The sequence below is a fragment of the Haliotis rubra genome, unplaced genomic scaffold (assembly GCF_003918875.1).
Source record: "Haliotis rubra isolate DU_JTF1 unplaced genomic scaffold, ASM391887v1 Scf66, whole genome shotgun sequence".
NCBI classification, from domain to species: domain Eukaryota; kingdom Metazoa; phylum Mollusca; class Gastropoda; order Lepetellida; family Haliotidae; genus Haliotis; species Haliotis rubra.
The window spans coordinates 2,775,089-2,797,131 of NW_025767368.1; the positions used below are offsets into that span (position 1 = coordinate 2,775,089).

Consider the following 22,043-nt stretch of genomic DNA (forward strand, 5'->3'; position numbering starts at 1 on the left):
GCAGAATATTTTCAAAAATCTTATGTAATATGTTGAATAAGTGGGCTGACAAAGAAAAGGTATTATGTAATAAACAAGCCGGATTCTAAACAATCGACGACATTTATCATCGAGACGGTAATAAGAAAGTATCTGCCCCTATATATTGTGTTTTTATTTACCTGAAACCTACATTCAATTCTGTCACACGTAATACTCTCTTATGTAAACTATGGAAAGAAAACATTAAGACATGTGTCACATAGCATCTATGTGCTCATGCGAAGTCATGTCTGTCTTTTGGAGAAGGATGTATATCTTTCATGTGTTTGAAGATGACATTAATCTGGCTGATACTACTGAAACAGGACTTCAGAAATCAATTGATAAACTGACATATCATTGTGATATGTGGCAGTTAAACACTGACATTGAAAACTAGTTTGTATTTCGTGAAGGTGGTTGGCCTCTAGGAAATACGAGAGGTTTATGCTTCAAGAGAAAAGAATAGATATTGCACCTACCTATAAATATCTTGGAGTTCATCTCTCAAGTTCCGGCACAGGTATGCTACCCAAAAGACATTAAGCATGGACAATTGTGTTTCGTTGAAATCTCAGATTACAAATATCAATACATTAAAGCACTAAAGTCAGCAATGCATCTGTTATATGTTTCACCGGCCACGTAACATTTTTTATGTGCATGGCAGTTACTGTTATTTTAGAATTCCACACCAAATATTGTAGCTAGTATAGAACTTGGTCGGTATTCCTTGAAGGTAAATCAGGAACTTACATACTGAACAAGACAATAATTTAGCAAAATAATGTTATTCTTAAACAAATGTATTGTTATCGATATGGTTTAGGAGAAAGGGGAACTAATTGATGAATCTTATGGGTTAAGCAATTTGGGTTTGGAAATGTTTCGGTCCATGCTTCTTTTGATGCATTTGCATACAGATTTAAGATATTATTATTATTAACACAGTATTAGTCAGCGAGCCCTGACCACCAGGATCCCATTAATCTCCTCTTACGACAAGCACGGGTTGCTGAAGATCAATTCTAACAAAGATCTTTATGGGTCATGGAATCAAGACCATCGTACAGATAGGACAAACGAGATAAAACACGATCGAAGCTCCAAATGCCAATGCGAAAAAAACGAGTTTTTTCTGATAATCAGGAGAGATGTTTCGGGGCAAGAGTGCAATCTATAAAAATTTAATGATTTTCTTTCCATTGTTTGGGGGATTAATTTCATATATTAAGCATGGTCTGTGCGGTTCAAAACGATTTTCTATATTGTAAATATCGTTTGTGTTTGTTTTGTTAGAAACGTCCGAGACAGATCAATATATGTACGCGTAGTGATATGCAGAATAACCTTAAGTATAAAATGCTGTGCATATTGTTCAGTTGGACCGTGTGTATTCCAATGTCAAGAAGCGATATCTGCATTTCTTTCAAATGTGCCGACAACTAATCCTGACGCTATGGGTAATTTCTTCATGGTCGGGTTTTGGAAACAGTGAGAGCTTTTGCACAAACATCGGCAATATTGCAGAGATTGCTACAGATAGAAATCTTTGGGTGCCCAACCCCCAGCAGTTGCGAATGTCACCTGTGACATTATTGCAGTGTGTGCGGCGATGCCTTGGCTGGACCCTATGCAAGTCGATTGATTTTGATATTCCAAAATTTCACTGTTTCCTAAACCAAATGAACGTTTCTGATGTAGGTCTGTCGCATTTGAAAGTCAAACCAGGATATGTACACAGGTAAGCATGGTTCTTCTGCGGCGCAATTGTACGATAGTTTCAGGGATCTGAGGCACCTGCGTGGAAATCCATATGACAATTTCAGATGCCGAACTCTTGCTTCTGCCAAAAAATATACATTTTACAAAAAATATTTCACTAAAGAATTACTTTAGTAAATTGTTCGCTTGAGCATAGTATATACTTTCAGGTATCAAAGTACTAGAATCTGTATTTTACTGAGAAAATGCAATCCCAAATATAGCATGTGTTACATTTGACCACTTTGTAAATGGCATTGTGTATTCATCATTGAAGAAGTTAGGAAAAGCGTAATCATGTGAATATGAGGCTTACAGGTTTCATATTCATAAAGATGAAATTGGGTATGTCATGAAGTAATAACAGTATTTATCAATAGTTTACTTTTGATATTTAAATTTACTTCTTTCAAATACTACTTACAGCGAACAGTATCTTGTGTTGTGTTCTGAACAGTGTTGGCAACTATGATTGGATCATTTAATTGTATCAAAAGTACCACACAGTGTTGGCAACTGTTGAATATTACAAAGTTCACCTTGTCAATCTAGAGTTTAATTTTGTCTTGTCGGTTTGGACGGTTGATGTGAGTTATTGAATATTGCTTAATCACGCAATGGTGCAGCTATTTGTGGTGAGAAATGTCATTGGCTTTACATTGGAAGTTTGAAAGAAACCAGAACCTTTCGATTATTTTCAATATTTCCTTGCTGAAATGCATATGTTTATGCCAAACGTATGCCCGTGACCCTTACTCGAATTGCAAGCTCAGCTTATTCTGTGCTACAACTAAACCACTGAAGCTGAAGCTGAATCTTAACACATGTTAATCATAAAACACTGAAATAACTTCAAATATTCCTACTTACAATAATGTGAGGCATCGTGTAACATTCATATGTAAGTTTAGGTCCAAAGTCATGTTCGGAATGTATCAAATATTGTAGTCACTTCAAAAGTGAGAATTTAACTGATGACGTTGAGAACGAGGTAACTTAGATATCCGATGTAAGGCGAAAGTGAACAAGGGTTTATGTACAGATGAATGTATCGTAGGACTGAGACAACTTCTGAAACCTTCAAACATTTCGGGGATTTCTCCCCGTTGAATGTTGTTATTAATGGGACTGAATTCAAGACGGGACATGCTGTTCAACATTCTTAGGGGTTCTCTCTTTACATAAACGCGACGAAGGGGTAGCCAGGTGGCTCGGTTTGCGGAAGACCTGGGTTCAGTTCCTTTCATCTTCAATGTGTCTCCGCTATGATATTGTTGTGACATTTCTACAAGCGCTGTAAATTCACTCCACTCCACTATACTTCACTCCACTCCACTCCACTCCACTCCACTCCACTACACTCGGGGTTTTTGTTTTCATTCAAGACTTTCAACAACCACCTGGTTATGCTCATCCTTGATAGCGCTAAATGATAAACATAAGAGACAAAACCCTTTTATTTATCATAAGACATCTCCCTGTATATCATTTCAGCTACTACATTCGCATGTGCTTATGAATCGCTTTCAAATATAACCATAACAGGAGTACGAGTGTGTATCAGTCACCATTTCCTTATTGACGTTTCAGTTTTGGAAATATCATTTCCGTGTATTTCTTTGATTGGCATTCTTGAAGTTGAGGAGATGAAGAATGTGGACAATTTTTTATAGATACACATCTTCTTTATTCTGTATATGTGACGTTTCGACACAGATAGTAGCTTGACAACGACATTAGAATCTATGTTGAAACGTCGCACATACAGAATAAAACAGTTGTATATCCATACAAATTGTCCTCATTCTTTGGCATAAACATTTCCGAGAGATGTACGAAGGCTTTGCATTTCTGGTCAAACAATCTTTTTAGAAACAGTTGCATGATTTGTAGAGTAGTTTGGAACAGGTTTTACCAAATTTCGTTTTTACAATGTCATAAATACGTATTGACTTATAGCGCCAACTGAGTTCGTCCTGAACATCGATCTTGTTACGGTTTAAGATTCTTTTATTAGTTTCATTATCTCTGTCAATGAATAAGTTATGTATGTATTTACATAACGAATTATGTCTCGTTTCGTGTCGTTGAACATTAGGTTTGAAGGTATTCCTCCACATTACAGTTTCACGAACACACGTACGACAACTTGCCACAATGTGCCTTCAAGTCATCCTGGCTTTCTGTATTGTTACTTCATATTCATGTTTAGTCGACACCACCAATGTTTGCACTGACATGAGCAAGATCCCACAACTGTAAGTGAATTATAATCTTTGGATAAGTAATGACCATTATGAATGGAGGAAACCACTAACACTGTTACAATGTGCGCGTCGGTGTCTCGGCTGGACACTGTGCAAATCGTTTGATGTTCACGTTGAACAGTCTGTGTGTAATCTTAATCGGCTCAATAGTTCTGATGTAGATGCATCGAAAATGAAAGTTCAAGCTGGAGTAGTTCACAGGTAATTAATATTTCTCGTGACCTCACCCATTTGATGTAAAAGAGATTATTCATTTATTATTATTCTGAGTGTATTCTGAGTTCTGTGTATATGAAGATCTTTATGAACTTTGTTTTTCAAATATGCTGTTTTTATCTATTAATTGGAAACAGATTGGAGTTTTTTTATGTATTCTAAAGGTTGGTACTATTTTAAGTCCCTTAAAACAAGAGTTGTGTCTCATGTTTAGTCGACACCACCAATGTTTGCACTGACATGAGCAAACTTCCACAGCTGCAAGTGAATTATTATCTTTAAATGGGCTATTACCAATCAAAATTTAAATTTAAATCTCACTCATTTACAATGTGCGCGTCGGTGTCAGGGCTGGACATTGTGCACATTGTTTAACTATTACCTCGAAGATTCAAAGTGTTTTCTGATTAAGGTGAACAGTTCTGATACACCAGGGCTTTGAGTTAAAATAGGAACAGTTCACAGGTAAGATATTTTTTTCTCAATGAATTTATCAGTTATGTTATTTTTACCAATCTGTATTCCTTACAAGTTATCTCGCGACTTGATTTGTTTGAAATCGCTCAAGTTGTCTTGAAATTGTAATCCTGACAAGCATCATATTTTTGTATTCCTTATATATAAGATATAAGGTTTGACAAAAAAATTGAAGTGTCATGCAGTTTCGTCACGTATCTGTGATTGTATCCGCTTTTCAAATATCCCATTCACCATGGGAATATTGATAGGGTTTGTTCGTGCTTAGTACATAGGATTTGCTTGCTTCACCAAACCTTTAAGCGTTAAATTGGAAATTAAAAAGACGTTCAGCTGACTCTCTCTTAATTACTACAGCTAGTATATGATTGAGTTCTGAGCTGAATATATGCTGCATTAGTCAGCATGGGTTGGCCTGCTGCGTGATAGGGCCTGTTTGATACCATTATACATATTCCACCTGAGGTACGCCAAACTGTTCCACACTTGAAATCAAAAGGAAATATCCATAGATGGGTCTGTTTAAGTATTTTTTCAAAGACTGCTCAATTTCACTAGAAACTGATATGATGAAGAGGAACGATATTTGTGGATAGACAATAAAGAAGCTGTCTATCCGTAAAAATCGTTCCCCCTCACTGTTCATTTTAAATATATATATATATATATATATATATATTAGTTTAAATCCTGAATAACAGTGCAGACAAATAGTAAAATTGTTAAACATGTCAACGCACCTTACATTTCAGTAGGGATATTACAAAAGTATCTGGTAGTGCCAAAACGAACATAATTATGTTCTTGCCCAATTCGCATCATTTCTAAATTCCTGTAACGTTTCATGGATGATGTCCTGACTAGCGTCAAGGATTCGTGAGTGAGTGAGTGAGTTAAGATTTTAAGTCACATCGGCAATATTTCAGCCATATCGTGACTAAAGCAAGTTATAAATATATCAACAATTTAAGTGAAATTATAAAATTCTGCCGACGAAGGACAGTAAAAGAACTAGATTATCACAGATATAGATATAAAACTAGTAACTAAATCTAAAACATTTGAACTATACAAGACGATACAATATAAAAAACAGGCTATTGATCGCCAACAACTGAAGGTAGATCACCATACTAGGGACCCTGGGGACTTACAGTACATTTGCTTCCTGCATGGACCCTAGCTGGATTTACACCATCCCTTCAGCCATTGGCGACAGAAGAGAAACCTAGCCATAAATTAAAAGTACACATATTCTACGATTAAAAACCTGGTACACTTAAATTGACTATATGTTTTGGGACTTACGTACCCTCTCAGGAGGACAATAATTTTACAATACTTCAACCCCCTTTGAGGGTACAGCCACTAACAATATCAGTTACTAATTTAAACTACCAATAATAAAATATATATCTATTTACAAATCAGTTAGCAAGTCTAATTTTTTTAAAAAGGCAATAATTAAATGAGAACTTATATGACTAAAAAGATCCTTCATAGTTTTTACTTTGAAATAAATATCCCTTGTGATGGAATATTCAACACAGTCAAGCAGGACATGCTTGACTGTGATTCTTTCATCACAAGGGATACAAAACGGAGGATCTTCGCCTTTCAATAAATATTCGTGAGTATATCTGGTATGGCCAATGCGACATCGTCGCATAATGACCTCTTCAAATCTGGACTGACAACCCAAGTAGGTGTAACCAATGTAGGGTTTTATTGCATGTAATTTATTAATACCTACTTGGGTGTCCCACTTCTTCTGCATTAGATCACGGATGTAAGTTCTAATGCTGGCTTTATAATCAGAGTATGGGATAAGAAGTGGTGTCACAGATTTGTTGAGGGCTGCCTTAGCAGCAATATCAGCCATGGTGTTCCCAGAAATGCCAACGTGGCTGGGTAACCAACAAAAGACGATGTCGCATTGGCCAGTAGCAAGATCATTATATAATTCAATTATTTCAATTAAAAGTGGATGTTTGCAAGATAGATTTTTAATAGCCTGAAGGCAAGATAGAGAGTCAGAAAAGATTATTTACGGTGTTTATTCATATATTTAAGAGCTGTTAAGATGGCATTTGCTTCTGCTGTGAAAATTGAACTGTCATTGGGTAGTCTGGAAGAAATTGTTTTGGACCCAATGACAGTGGCACAAGCAACCGCGCCACCATCCTTGGATCCATCTGTATATAAGGATTTATAGGTATTATATTTATTTCTTAATTGACTAAATTCTTGTTTATATTGTAAATCATTAGTTTCGGATTTTTTAAATGTGGTTAATGTTAAGTCAAATTCTGGCCTCACCAATTGCCAAGGAGGAGAAGAAAGAAGACGAGAAGGAGATATATTCTCCAGCTCAATGCCAGCAGCAGAAAGGAATGGTTGAATTCTGTGCCCAAGAGGCGGAACAAGAGAAGGCTTTTTGTTATACAAATCCTCATAAAGAGGATTGAAGACACAATTAAATGCAGGATTAGATTCGTTTGAATATAGTTTAGTAATATATTGTAAGGATAATTTAATACGGCGTTGGGAAAGCGAAGGCTCATCTGCCTCAACATAGACTGTCAACTGGAGAGGTTCTAAATGATCCTAGACAAAGTCTTAGACCTTGGTGGTGAACAGAATCAAGTAATTTAAGGTTGCTTTTGCAGGCTCCGCCATATACGATCGAACCATAATCAAGTTTAGATCGTACCAATGATCGGTATAAGTGAAGGAGGGTAGTTTGATCCCCTCCCCACTTTGAGTTGGAAACAACTTTTAACAAATCGAGTGCCTTCAGGCATTTAGTTTTAAGTGCTTTAATATGTGGTAGAAACGTTGAGTGTGAGTCAAAAATAATACCCAAGAACTTGGCCTCCTTCACAACTTTGATAGGAGTGCCATTTAGAGATAGTTCCGGTCTTTATGCAGCTTATATTTTCTACAAAAGTGTAGACAATTAGTTTTGGACTTGGAAAATTTAAAACCGTTTTCAAGACACCATTTATGTATTTTATTTAAACACAGCTGCAGTTGCCGTTCAATAGTATGCATATTCTTACCACGACAAGAAATATTAAAATCATCCACAAAAAGTGATCCATCTATTGAATCATTTAAAACCTTGGATAAACTGTTAATTTTGATGCTAAAAAGTGTGACAGACAAAATACTGCCTTGTGGGACACCCTGATCCTGATTATAATGGTCAGACAGGGTAGAACCCACTCGGACTTGAAATTGCCTGTCAGCTAAAAACTTGGATATAAATTGAGGCAAACGGCCTCTCAATCCAAAATCGTGTAAATCTCTTAAAATACCATGTTTCCATGTAGTGTCGTATATAGTCTAAGTCGAAAAGATCGACACTGCATGTTGTTTATTAATTATGGCATTTTTTTTACAAAAGACTCTAAACGTACTAAATGATCGATGGTAATACGGTTTTTACGGAAACCACATTGTATATTAGTTATAAGGTTATTGGTTTCCAAGTACCAAACAAGTCTGTTGTTGATCATACGTTCCATGGTTTTGCAAACGCAGCTTGTCAGTGAAATTGGTCTATAATTAGAGGGATCTGTATGATCACGTCCAGGTTTAGGGATGGGCACAATTATAGCATCACGCCACGACGAAGGGAAATTTCCAGTTGTCCAAATGTCATCAAAAATATGTAACAATGTCTCCAAACATGACTCTGGCAAGTGCTTCAGGAGTTGATAATGTATGTTATCAGCTCCAGAAGCAGTATCGTGAGCCTGATCAAGAGCGGTATGAAGCTCATGTATCGAAAAGGTTTCATTGTAGTCTTCCCCGTTATCTGAATTGAAATTAATAGCTTTCTTTTCTTGCTGTTTTTGATATTTTTGGAATTCAGGTACATAATTTGCTGAGGAAGAATGTTTGGCCAACGTCTCACCAAGTTTATTTGCAATATCTGATTTACTAGTCAATAATGTGTTCCCATCTTTTAGATGGTGGATGCTAGATTTAGAGCCCTTACCCTTGATTTTCTGGATCATATTCCACACCTTTGATATAGGTGTGCGAGAATTCATCTTTGATATATAGTTTCGCCAAGATTGACGTTTACTTTGCTTGAAAGTGCGTCGTGCTTTGGCGTTTAAAATTTTAAATTTGTCCAAATTGTGGACCATAGGATGGCGACGGAAATAGTGCTCGGCTTTCTTCCGGGCCTTCCTAGCCTGTTTGCAGTCATTGGTAAACCATGGTTTTCGTACGTGAGGAATTGCAGAGGACTTTGGGATACACTCGTCAGCTATGTTATTTAGTTCATCTGCAAAACATTTTATGGCATCAGGAATGTCATTAAAAAGTTCAGGTTTCAGATTGTCAGCACAGAGAGCTTCATATAAAGGCCAGTTAGCCTTTCTAAAATTCCATCTTGACGATGGAGGAACATCGGATGGATTAACAGGTGTCAGTATTGTTGGGAAGTGGTCACTTCCACAGAGGTCGTCATGGACCGACCATTCGAATTCACTCAGTAGGTTAGAGTCAGCAACAGTCAAGTCAAGAGCTGAATATGTTCCTGTGCCAGGATGTAAATATGTCTGTGAACCGTCATTATATATGCATAAATCATTATTTGAAATAAAATCCTCCAGTAATTTACCTTTGGTGTTTGTATTAATACCACCCCAGAGTGGGTTGTGGCCATTTAAATCCCCCATGATTAAACAGGGTTTAGGTAGTTGATCATAAAGAGCTTGTAAATCTGAAAGTTGAACAGTTGATGAAGGCGGAATGTATAGAGAGCACAAAGTAAAAGCAACCTGTAATGTAAGGCGAACTGCAACGGTTTGGAGATTTGTTTTAAGTGGGACAGGGCTATGTATAATATTGTTCCTCACCAAAATTGATGCTCCACCAGAAGCTCTATCGCCAGGAGGAGAGAAATAGTGATATGCACTGAACTGACGTAGGTCAAAATTATCTGCCTGTTTCAGATGGGTTTCTTGTATGCAGAACGCTGATGGTTTGAAATCTTGGACTAATAGATGTAACTCGTTTAAATTAGTCCTAATTCCTCTACAATTCCATTGAATTAGAGGTGAAGCCATTATTTCTTTGGCGGATGGACAGGAGATCTACCCCTCACCTTCCTTGAGGGTGACAAGCTATGTGTCCTACCATGGCTGTGGTCGGACACATCCATGTCCTCAAGGGATCCAAACTTATTGTAAAGTTTGACCTGGTTAGTCGACCCTTTTGGGGCTCTGTGACTTTGATTCTTTTTGTTTCCATAGTTTGGTTTGGATTGATTCTTCACAGTTACTTTCACATTTTTGTCAGATGGTTGCTTCTGAAATGAGGATGTGTCTGTCTCAGAAAGTGCCTTAGACGGAGTGATGGTTTGCGAAGGCATGGTTTGAGCACTTGAAGTCACCTTTGGAGGTCTCGCTTGAATTTCAGCAGTTACCAAGGTAGGAGCAGAAGTCCTAGCCCACGTATAGTCGGTTTGGCAACCTACTGAAGTATATGAAACATTTTTTGGTGTAGAGGGCTGAACCGAAGCCGAAACAGTGGCAGCATAACTTGGACCTAAATGTTCTTGAGCAAGAACAATCTGTTTAGCTTCAAAGAAGGACACGTTTCGCTCATGCTTCACTCGCGAAATTTTGGATTGCAACTTCCAGGAAGGACATTCCTTGGAAGAAGAAGGATGGCAACCTGCACAGTTGACACAAAGAGGTGTTTTGTCACAAAGGATACTGTCTTCGCATGTTCCAGCACATCGATGACATGCAGCTGGATTGTTGCAAGACTTGGCCCCGTGACCATACTTCTGACAAGTATAGCATCTTAAAGGATTGGGGATGAAAGTATCCACCCTCAAGTTGCAATAACCTGCTTTCAGTGATTGTGGGTGAACTGGCATACAAAACGTGAACAAATAAGTATTTGTTTTCAAGGTTTCATTATTCTTTTTAGCCGTGAATCGTTTGACATGAGTTACCCCTTGAGAATGCAATTCGGTAACGATTTCAATATCGCTCATGTCTGATAGGTAACGTCCATTATCACGGACGATGCCTTTGCTGCTATTTAATGTCCTGTGAGGGGACACCTCCACAGGAACATTTGCTAAAGATGTTGTTTTCAGAAGAATGTTGGATTGGATTGGTTTCCTGCATTCGATTAGCAGGGAGCCAGATCGCAACTTTTTTTATTTCTTTAACGTCTCCGGCCAAACCTTCAATACCCTTTGCAACAGCAAAGGGATTCAGTTTAACAGGGCCACCATCGGGGGCACACATGACTACAAAGCGAGGCCAATTGTCAGGGTTGGTGATAATATTTTGAGCTTCATCCTCTGAAGACAATGAATCATCTGATTCATGTGAGCGTTTTTTGAGTGGGGGTGCCATGGTTAAAGTATATATGATTCACCCTCCTAGCTCCCCACCCACCATGGAGTGTCAACAAGGACGATGCCTCATGTCTATGGGTCTCCAACAGACGGCACCAAGGATACTAGGAGGGTATACTCAAGCAGAAAAAATCTTGAAAAGATAAATTCTACCGGATTGGCCCATGAGCCACCGCCTTCTGGGCATACGACTCTAGGCAAAAAACATACATGAAATATTGTATTTGAAATTATCAGATCAAAATTGGCCAAGACTTAAAAATATCATGATATAAATCCAAAAATTTTGTGTAACAATTCACAATTGTAGTACACACAGGGCTTGACGTGACCAGCCGATTGGTTGAACCGGGCCAGTTCAACCACCCGTCTAGGTGAAGTAAGGGGCGAAGTGGTGTGTTGGGCAAAGGAACACTGTTCCTGGAACCAGTGCCCTCAACCACCAGCCTCCCGTCCTCCACCGACACAGGGGCGCAACCCACTGCAAACGGGTTGGTGGACCAAATATGCCCCCGGGTCCACAACGGGGGGTTGAAGGGCTCTTAGCGGCACCCAGCACCCACCACGAGGAGGTGGCCCTTCACGGGTGCCGTCAAGGATTCGTAGACCGGCGAGATGGAAGAAAGCGTGTTTACCGTCGGAGAAATGAAATTTTTGCCCCCAATTGCATTCGACAGGTCGACAGATTCGGTGGAGACAGTGTCGTGGTGTGGGACGCGATATCCTGCACACAAAGATCTGATTTAGTGTTGGTTAGGGAAATTTAACAGCATATCGGTACATCAACGAAGGCCTTGCACGTCACATGCTTCCGATTATGGACTGACAGAGGGAGTTGTTTCAGCATAACGTCAGAACACGCCCTCAGACACTTCTACAACTGGCCGCATTGCAGGAAGAGTGGGGAAGAATTTTGACCAATCCCAGTCTGTGCCAAGACTGTGTCGAGCAATAATTGCTTCCAATGGTGGCCATACAAAGTACTGACTTTGACGCCATCATGTGAACTCACGTAAACAGAAGCACAATAATACAGGCTGCTGTTGTGTTGGTGAACTCTTTGTCTATATACGTGTGAATTGTCACCTTTTGACCATTAAAATTACATGAAATAATTGCTCTTAAATTAAAGCAGTAAATTCTTCTAAACATGGCCAGTGCGTTTCTATTTTGAAGAGCGTACGTCACGACGGATATAATTATATAATCTCCTTATAATTTCAGAGGCATGTGTTTTGACATAATAAGCCAATCAATGACAAGGTGCAAAGAAAACAGTCCTTTGAAAGAAACCTTTAAATTAAGTTTTATCTTTATGGTGAAATTCAATGAAGCGACATGCCTTGGAGGTGAACATTCTCACAAATTGTTCCAGCCCCTTTGAAAATGGTCTCCATCAATTTATAAACGATGGCTGTAGCTTAATTATGTATTCAGCCAGTGAATGTCAGACTTGAATTTACTCATTTTATTCATGTACAAGATACTAGTGAAAGGACATATAAGAATCAGAAGATGAATATAACATGTTCTTACATGTATTGCCAAACTGAATTGCTAATACCCTGAAGATCCGGGTTAGAATTGGTCCTCAGAGTGAGTGAGTGAGTTAATATTTAACGTCACATCGGCAATATTTCAGCCATATCGTGACGAGAACATTTGGCAGTAAGAAATAGAATATATATATAGATATTATAAAAACCTGCCGACGAAGGACAGTAAAAATACTAGATAATCACAGATATGAAAATATAAAACTAGCAAACAAAGCTAAAATATTCCTATGAAAGAAGACAGTACAATGTAAAATGGGCTATAGATCGCCAACACCAGAAGGTAGATCACCAAACTAGGGACCATGGGGACTTACAGTACCTTGGCTACCTGCATGGACCCTAATTGGATTTACACCATCCCTTCAGCTGCTGGCGATTGTAAGGAATGTTAGCTACAATTAAAATTACAAGAATGCTACGACTAAAAACCTGGTACTCTTAAATTGACTTTGAAAGTTTTGGGACTTACGTACCCCCTCAGGAGGACAATAATTTTACGCTACGTCAACCCCCCTTTGAGGGTACAGCCACTAACAATCTCAGTTGCTAATTTAAACCACCAATAATAAAATATTTAACTATTTACAAATCAGTCAACAAATCTAATTTTTTTAAAAATGCAATAATTAAATGAGGACTGACATTATTAAAAAGATCCTTCAGAGTTTTGGATGTGAAATAGATATCCCTTGTGATGGAATATTCAATGCAGTCAAGCAAGACATGCTTGACTGTGATCCTTTCATCACAAGGGATACAAAACGGAGGATCTTCGCCTTTCAATAAATATTCATGAGTATATCTGGTATGGCCAATGCGACATCGTCGCATAATGACCTCCTCAAATCTGGACTGACAACCCAAGTAGGTGTAACCAATGTAGGGTTTTATTGCATGTAATTTATTAATACCTACTTGGGTGTCCCACTTCTTTTGCATTAGATCGCGGATGTATGTTCTAATGCTGGCTTTATAATCAGAGTATGGGATAAGAAGTGGTGTCACAGATTTGTTGAGGGCTGCCTTAGCAGCAATATCAGCCATCGTGTTCCCAGAAATTCCAACGTGGCTGGGTAACCAACAAAAGACGATGTAGCATTGGCCAGTAGCAAGTTCATTGTACAATTCAATAATTTCTAATAAAAGTGGATGTTTGCAAGAAAGATTTTTAATAGCCTGAAGACACGAAAGAGAATCGGAAAAGATGATATATTGTTTATATTTACGGTGTTTATTAATATATTTAAGGGCTGTTAAGATGGCGTTTGCTTCTGCTGTAAATATAGAGCTGTTATCCGGTATTCTAAAAGATATTGTTCGGGATCCAACGACAGTGGCACATGCCACTGCGCCACCATCCTTGGACCCATCTGTAAATAAGGATTTGTATGTAGTATATTTATTTCTTAATTGACTAAATTCTTGTTTATACTGTAATTCATTTGTTTCTGATTTTTTAAATGTAGTTAATGTTAGGTCAACTTGTGGCCTAACCAATTTGCCAAGGCGGAGAAGAAAGAAAACGGGAAGGAGCTATATGTTCTAGCTCAATGCCAGCAGCAGAAAGAAAAGGTTTCACTCTTATACCAAGAGGCGGAACAAGAGAAGGCTTCTTGTTATACAGATCTTCATATAGTGGATTAAAGACACAGTTATATGCAGGGTTTGACTCATTGGAATAAAGTTTTGTAATATACTGTAAAGTTAATTTTATGCGGCGTTGTGTAAGAGATGGCTCATCAGCCTCGACGTAGAGGCTGTCAACAGGTGAAGTTCTAAAGGAACCAAGACATAGTCTTAGACCTTGGTGGTGGACAGAATCTAAAAGTTTTAAATTACTGTTGCAGGCTCCACCATAAACGATGGAGCCATAATCAAGTTTGGAACGTACCAATGATCGATATAATTGTAGGAGGGTAGCTTGATCCCCTCCCCCACTTTGAATTGGAAACGACTTTCAACAAGTCAAGTGCCTTCAAGCATTTAGTTTTTAGGGACTGGATATGGGGAAGAAACGTTAGATGCGAGTCAAAAATTAAACCCAAGAACTTGGCCTCCTTTACAACCTTGATGGGAGTGCCATTGAGAAACAGTTCCCGGGTCTTTATGCGGTTTATATTTTCTACAAAAATGTATACAATTAGTTTTGGATTTAGAAAATTTAAAGCCGTTTTCAAGACACCATTTATGTATTTTATTTAAACACAGCTGCATTTGCCGTTCAATAGTATGCATATTCTTACCGCGACAAGAAATATTAAAATCATCCACAAAAAGTGATCCATCAATTGAATCGTTTAAAACCTTGGATAAACTATTAATCTTGATGCTAAACAGTGTTACAGACAAAATACTGCCTTGCGGGACTCCCTGATCCTGATTATAATGGTCAGACAGGGTTGAACCCACTCGGACTTGAAATTGCCTGTCATTTAAAAAGTTGGATATAAATTGAGGCAAACGGCCTCGTAATCCAAAGTCATGTAAATCCTTTAAAATCCCATGTTTCCATGTTGTGTCGTATGCTTTTTCTAAATCGAAAAAGATCGACACTGCATGTTGTTTATTAATTATGGCATTTTTCACAAAAGATTCTAAGCGCACCAAATGATCGATGGTACTACGGTTTTACGGAAACCACATTGTATATTAGTTATAAGGTTATTGGTTTCCAAGTACCAAACAAGTCGATTATTTATCATGCGTTCCATGGTCTTACAAACACAGCTAGTTAATGAAATTGGCCTATAATTGGAAGGATCAGTATGATCACGTCCAGGTTTAGGGATGGGCACAATTATAGCATCGCGCCACGACGAAGGAAATTGTCCAGATGTCCAAATGACATCAAAATAGATAAGAGAGTCTCTAAACATGAGAGTCAGGTAAGTGTTTCAGGAGTTGATAATGTATACCATCAGCTCCTGAAGCAGTATCGTGAGCTTGGTCAAGAGCAGTATGAAGCTCATGTATCGAAAAGGTTTCATTGTAGTCTTCCCCATTGTCTGAATTGAAATTAATAGATTTCTTTTCCTGCTGTCTTTGATATTTCTGGAATTCAGGTACATAGTTTGATGAGGAAGAATGTTTGGCCAAAGTTTCTCCAAGTTTATTTGCTATGTCAGATTTATCAGTTAATAATTCATCTCCATTTTTAGATGCTTAATGCTAGATTTAGAGCCCTTACCTTTTATTTTCTGAATCATGTTCCACACCTTTGATATTGGCGTGCGCGAATTGATGTTTGAGACATAGTTTCGCCAAGATTGGCGTTTATTTTGTTTAAAAGTACGGCGTGCTTTGGCGTTTAAAATTCTAAATTTGTTTAAATTGTGGACCATAGGATGGCGACGGAAATAATGTTCAGCTTTCTTCCGTGCCTTGCGAGCTTGTTTGCATTCAGCGTTAAACCATGGTTTACGTACATGAGAACCTGCAGAGGATTTGGGGATACACTTGTCAGCTATGTGTCTGAGCTCATCTGAAAAACATTTGATGGCATCAGGAAGATCATGAAAAAGTTCAGGTTTGAGTTTGTCAGCACAGAAAGTTTCATATAAAGGCCAGTTAGCCTTCTTAAAGTTCCATCTTGATGATGGAGGAACATCAGATGGATTCACGGGGTTGAGAATTGTTGGGAAATGGTCACTTCCACACAGGTCGTCGTGGACTGACCACTCAAATTCATTCAGTAAGTCTGAGTCTGTAATTGATAAATCAAGGGCTGAATAAGTTCCTGTGCCAGGATGTAAATATGTGCTCGAACCATCATTATATATGCATACATCATTATCTGAACAAAAGTCTTCTAATAGTTTACCTTTGGCATTAGTTGTTGTACCACCCCAGAGCGGGTTGTGGCCATTTAAATCTCCCATAATGATACAAGGTTTTGGGAGTTGGTCATATAAATTTTTAAGGTCAGACTTCCGAAGAGTCGAAGACGGAGAGATGTACAATGAGCATAATGTGAACGCAACATGTAACGTCAGTCGTACTGCAACCGCCTGGAGACCAGTATTAAGTATAACAGGGCTGTGGATAACACTTTGTTTGATAAGGATCGAAGATCCTCCAGTTGCCCGATCACCTGGAGGTGAAAAGGAGTGGTATGCATTGAAATTACGTAATTCAAATGTATCCGTCTGTTTTAAATATGTCTCCTGGAGACAAATGGCTGATGGTGTGAAGTCCTGGACTAAGAGCTGCAAATCATTGAAATTATTCCTTAGCCCTCTGCAGTTCCACTGTACAAGATTATTAGAAGACATTATCTTTTGGGGGATTTACTGGGGATCTACCCCGCACTTGTTTGGAGGGCGACAAGCTATGTGCCCTAGAATGGACGTTTTCAGATACGTCCATGGCCTCAAGAGATCCATATTTGTTGTTTAATTGAATTTTGTTTTGCGACCCTTTTGGGGCTCTGCCACTCAGCTTTTTAGATAAATCTGGCTTGTTACTTTTGGGTTTAGTGATATCTTGTTGAGACTTCGTTGACGACTGAGAGAAGATGGTTCATGATCACGGGAGGACGTCTCTGACTGGATTCGAGATGGACCAGGAGGTGAGTTTCCAGTTTGTGTAGTTGTAGCAGTCGAGAAAGGTTTAGGAGATTCTGTATTTACCCAAGTTAAGTTTGTCTGACAACTTGTAGACACTTTAGTTACCCTAGATGGTACCTCAGCTGTTGGTCTGGCAATAGAAACTTTCTGTTTGTTCTGAGCTGTGGACTAGCTTCTTGGCATCCGCAAAACTAATGTTTTGCGTGAATTTTATTCTATTAATTGCCATTTGGTCTTTCCATACGGGGCAGTCCTTAGAGTAAGATGGGTGGTTCCCTGCACAGTTGGTGCACTTTTTGACATTACTGACACAATCTTCAGTTGTGTGTGTCTTTTCACTGCAGTGAGCACACACAACAGACAATGTGCAAGTATTCACGCCGTGGCCAAACTTTTGACATTTGAAACACCTAAGAGGGTTTGGAATATATGTCTCAACATTGAGGTTACAATAACCTGCCTTCAGTGATTTTGGAGCATTTGGTAGAGAAAAGGAAAACAGATAGGTGTTGGTTTTAATAGTTGTATCATTTTTACGTGTTGAGAAACGTTTGACATACAGTACACCCTGATCCTTCATCTCGGATACGATATCAAGTTCCGACATGTCAGCCAGCAATCTATCGCGGTCTCGCACGATTCCCTTGCTTGTGTTAAGTGTTTTGTGGGCCGTGACGGTAACCGGAATGCCAACAAAAGTGTCAGTGTTCAACAGGTTGGTAGACTGTGGTTTTTTTGCTGCACTCTATCAACAGCGCACCAGAACGTAGTCTTTTGATGTTCTTTACTTCGCCAGCAATGCCTTGAATACCCTTAGACACAGCAAAAGGATTTAACTTTAAGGGTGTGCTATCTTTCGTGTCAATGACAACAAAACGGGGCCAGTAATCAATTTGTTTGGACAGTCTGAGGTCGTTGTCATCAGGATCAATTTCCAGAGGACGTTTGCTTTTTTTGGTTGGGGTTTCATAAGCCATGGTAAGTGTTTAGATTTCATCATCCGAGCTCCCCACCCACCACGGAGTATCACAAAGGACAATGCTAAAAACAAGCGGGTCTCCGACTTGCAGCACCAAGGATACTCGGATGATATACTCAAGCAGAAAAAACAAAAAGTAATTTTTCCACCAGACTGGCCCATGAGCCACCGCCTTCTGTCACCAGCATCTAGGCAAATTTTCACAAATTTGAAAATCCATACATCACATAGTAGATATACAAAAACAAAACATGTCAATATTGTTACAAAATAAAACCAAGCCAAATAATATTAGAGCAATGAAATTTAGTGCTCAGGGCTCGGCATGACCAGCCGATTGGTTGAACCGGGCCAATTCAACCACCCGTCTAGGTGAAGTTAGGGCCGAAGTGGTGTGTTGGGCAAAGGAACACTGTTCCTGGAACCAGTGCCCTCAACCACCAGAATCCCTTCCTCCACCGACACAGGGGCGCAACCCACGGCAAACGGGTTGGTGGACCTAATATTCCCCCGGGTCCACAACGGGGGTTTGAAGGGCGCTTAGCGTGACCCAGCACCCACCACGAGGAGGTGGCCCTTCACGGGTGCCAATTGGTCCTCAGAAACCTTTGCTTGTCGTAAGAGGCGACAAACGAGATCGGGTGGTCAGGCCCACTGACTTGGTTGACACATGTCATCGTATCCCAATTGCGTAGATCGATGTTCATGTTGTTGATCACTTGATTTAGGAGATAAAGCTACTCTGTTTTCAATTTTGCGGTCCTTTATCGTTGATGTAAGACTGATAAAGGTAATTAAAAACCGAACTCGTTAGCGTGAGGTTTTAAATTAAACATTTAGCGGTCATAAATCAATGATAAAGGACCGCAAAATTGTCAACAGAGTAGCTTTATCTTAATTCTAGCACAACTGATAAGCGTTTAAAACCGAACTGTGTGGCGCGCAAGAACACAAGGCGTGAAAGGGCCTTTTCCCTGGAAATCGCTTGGAATCGTCCCGTTCAGGGACAGGTTGTGTAATGAACAAATAAGACATTTTCAACAACATAAATGCTTTATTTCAGGAACCAGTATGCTTGTATTTGTAACAAGTAGCATACATAATTAAAAAATGCAGTTTATACTGTGAGCAAGTACAATTATTTGAAGCGAATTATCTATCTCCCCCATTGTATGGCAATCGACTCGCCCAAATTCAAGTCGTGAACTCGCTAAGTTTAGTCGCCGCTAACTTTATAAACGGAAATAATTGTTATCATATTGATAACCACCCTACTATTCCCAATTTGGAAAAGACCTGACATGCCACGTTTTATGTGGGATACATGGACAGTGGAAGTGGAAGGACTGGGCATTACGGCCGGGACGGAAGCGGTCAGGTTAGGACGTATGGGCCGACGTGTGTTGTCGACGTCATGCCCGCTAGATCTAGACCCGGTTTGAATGCTGCCGATTTTGCGCTGCTGGCGAATTTTCCTGCTTCGTAGTTTCTTCACTGGGATTAGGGTGAAGAAATTCGTCTTCAAACTATTCGTTTTTTACTTCAAAAAGATCAAAGATGCTGCCGTGGTAGAAATTGACGATGTCCGACATGTTTGTTTACAAACAATAGGGTCAACGAGTTCTTGTATTCATACGTGGTGAATCGGTCACTTTAATTAGCGATCTTAAACTACCATTTAAGTACGGTTTGATGAGCTCTCAGCCAATCAGAATCGAGTATCACACAATGTCGTGCTAGAATGTCTATTGCTGAGTGCATCGTTATCCCCTGCTTTCCAATCTACTTTTTGTCTTCTCTATATTTCTGCCACTGGACACCTTCTCTAACATTTGTATTGACAATGTACTGAGTTATATGATCATACACAGTGATTTCAAGCAGTACGAAGTTTGTGACAGGTTCCTAACAGTTCGTGTTTGGAAATTACAACGGAGGATTCTGATAGCTGGCACTCAGAAACCCTAACAAGTCGTGGTTTTAACAGCATATAACAGAAATAATTTTAGCAGCCAATGCTACTGGCGCAAAGCCAGCATTAAAATCTAGCTACAGACGCCCTAACTTCCGACTTTGCTAAAGTTACTGAGTAGTTTTATCCTTTGCTTGTGTTTGAATGGGACATTGAATGTCTGCGAATAGCAACTGCATTGACTCCAGGAATACATCACATGAAATACTAACAATAGTAATCCCCACCCCAACCTTCGTGTTGATGCATGATTAACGCACATTCCTTGGTTTATTTTTTAATAAAAAACTACTGGAAACAGAAAATATATATAAAGAAGAAGGCGATATTCTAAGATCGTTGTGGTAAAGCAGTTCAGTAACAATTTATCGATTTTAGGGGAAAGAGATATTGTCAACCAGAAGGTCAAAGCAAGCGAATTACGACGTGCCGATGCAACTATAGGACCATGTTTATTGAAATGAAAACAATACACTTGAATAGGAGATGATCACACTTGCTTGTTCGGAAGCATCTCAGCTGACAAGTAGACATTTCAAAAGCCCTATAAGTATATTTGGGTCATTGCATCTCTGTTTAACGTACGACAACTTGCCACAATGTGCCTTCAAGTCATCCTGGCTTTCTGTATTGTTACTTCATATTCATGTTTAGTCGACACCACCAATGTTTGCACTGACATGAGCAACATCCCACAACTGCAAGTGAATTATAATCTTTGGATAAGTAATTACCAATATAAATCGAGGAAACCACTAACACTTTTACAATGTGCGCGTCGGTGTCTCGGCTGGACACTGTGCAAATCGTTTGATGTCCACTTTGAAAAGTCTGAGTGTCATCTTAATCGGCTCAATAGTTCTGATGTAGATGCATCGAAAATGAAAGTTCAAGCTGGAGCAGTTCACAGGTAATTAATATTTCTCTTGACTTTTTCTATTTTATGTAAAAGAGATTATTCATTGAGTACCGTTATTATTCTGAGTATACTCTGAGAGTACATGAATTATTTTTAGAAACTTTGGTTTTAGAATATGTTGTTTTTATCTATTGATTGGAAACTGATTGGAGTTTATGATATAGCCTAAAGGTTGGCACTATTTTAAGTCTCTTAAAACAAGAGTTATGTCTCATTGAGTGTCGATTGATAATGTTCGTCTCAGACATCGATCGTGGATCAAATACCGCAGCTGGAATACAAGAGAAATAGATGAAAACGGTTCAGGAAAACGCACATAAAGAAACACTCAAACAATCTGTAGGGTAATAACTTCGTCACATTGCCATTTGCCAGGTACTATGGGGTTGTACGCCTCGTTTGAACACGTATTTCATGACGCCAAAAGGAAATGCAGGGTTCAAAGTAAGGCCGCCCGTACCATCACTTACTATCTGGCAAATAGTCGTGTAACTAATGATGTACCGTTCAATAGTCAGCTCTTAATCTGGCTTCAGTGTAATCAGATCCATTGTCGACAGCATGAGTGGTATGGTTCTTGGCGCTCCTTGGTCTGATCATAAGATCATCTGTGTCCAAAGTCAAGATCCAATCTAGATGCGTCTTTGTACCAAGGACGTTTGACAAGGCCATGGGTATATGATTGTAGCATTAAAAAGGTCAATAATGCAGTTTACACGAAGAAGGAAATGATACACAGCATTCGTCCTCCTCGAATAAAAGCTGAAATTTGATAATGGAATTCAACTGTAGTGAGGAATCTCAAACCTAAACAGTTCATTTAAAGTATGAAGGCCTCCCTTTTTTCATTTACTGTACGCTAAAACACCCATTCAGTGAGGAGCGCATGCAGGTGCCTTGTTATTCT

At 39.0% G+C, this 22,043-nt stretch overlaps 1 long non-coding RNA gene across 1 annotated transcript; it reads left to right on the plus strand.

The window, feature by feature from the left end:
- Nucleotides 1-1,398: 1,398 nt before the first annotated feature.
- On the plus strand, nucleotides 1,399-12,295 carry LOC124257411. The gene is made up of 2 exons (XR_006893262.1): nucleotides 1,399-1,765; nucleotides 11,998-12,295. It is a non-coding gene; the product is annotated as an uncharacterized LOC124257411 (long non-coding RNA).
- Nucleotides 12,296-22,043: the final 9,748 nt, after the last annotated feature.